We start from the raw sequence: 1,292 nt of genomic DNA on the forward strand, positions 1-1,292 counted from the left end.
GCGTGAACCCCGGAGGTGGAGCTTGCAGTGAGCTGAGATCACGTCACTGCACTCCAGCCTGGGCGACAGAGCGAGACTCTATCTCAAAAAAAAATGCAACTTGGCTCCCTCCAGGCCCCTGCCTGCCTCTCCAGCCTCCAGCTCTTTCCTGCACAGACACCTTTCCCCTTGGGTCTCAGCCCCAAGACTGGAGGCTGCTTACTTCTTGAGGGAATGTGTGAAGCAGCCTACAGTGTGGGTTCTATCTACCAGAGTAGGTAGCTCCTCCATGCTCATGGCCCCAAGGGACTCAGACCCAGCTCCATCAACATTTCTGGCTGTGCTACCTGATGTCTGTCCTGTGATTCAAAGCATAAACAAGGTGACCCTGAGAATGGCAGGGGTCCAGGGAGGATGGAGACCCATGCCATCCTACACCCTGCTCTCAGCTAGTGCAGCCTCAGCCCCTTCCTTTGGAGAGGGACAGGGACAGGACTCAATGCAGGTGTGCAGTGAGTGGCTGGCATCTCTGGAGGTCAGGATGTGGGGGCGGGGGGTTCCCTTCAGGCAGCTGCGAGGCCTTGGCTGCTCCCAGAACTGCCTGGAACCTGGGGAGACTGTAAACAGCCTCCTGCAACCCCAAGAAAAAAGCTGCCATGTGTGAGGGCTTGCTCTGCACTAAGCATGATTCTCAGCACCTGCAGGGAGTACAGCAAGTGGATGCTGAGGCCTAGAGGGCAGGCCCCAGAGAGCTGAGTGCCCCTCCAGGTTTCAGGGCTGGCACTGTGGACCAGTGCGGCCCACTGCCTGCTTGCCAGCCCACAACAAAGCTTCTGAGGTGCAGAACCAGTGGCCTGAGCTCCAGGGACAGGAAGCATCTTGGTGTGGGGTTCTCGTGGTGGCACTTGCATGCCCTAGTGCACAGGGGCAGGAGGGGAGGCTCTGTTGCCTGGGCCCTTTCTCTACTGTAGCAACAGATTGGGAAGTCTGCCATGAGCATGGAGAGTGCATGGCCATCCCGTCACAGCACAGGTTGAGTGCTGAGCCACCCCCAGCCCTCCCTAGCCCGGCGGCTCTCCCTAAGGAGGCTTCCAAACCCTTTGCTCCCTTCGTACCCCCAAACCCATGCTTGGCTGTCACCTCTGGCCCTTTGCACCCCAGACTCCTCCCCAGCTGCACATTCCCGGGATTCCAGGGATCCGGTGCTGTGTGAGGTCATCAGGACAGGGCAGTCTCCCCAGGGACGGGACCTGTTCACATGGAGTTTCTGGCTGGCAAAAGCTTATTCTCCAGTCCGAGCCAAACGCTTGCAT

This window comes from Mandrillus leucophaeus, unplaced genomic scaffold, assembly GCF_000951045.1.
Source record: "Mandrillus leucophaeus isolate KB7577 unplaced genomic scaffold, Mleu.le_1.0 Scaffold291, whole genome shotgun sequence".
Lineage (NCBI taxonomy): Eukaryota > Metazoa > Chordata > Mammalia > Primates > Cercopithecidae > Mandrillus > Mandrillus leucophaeus.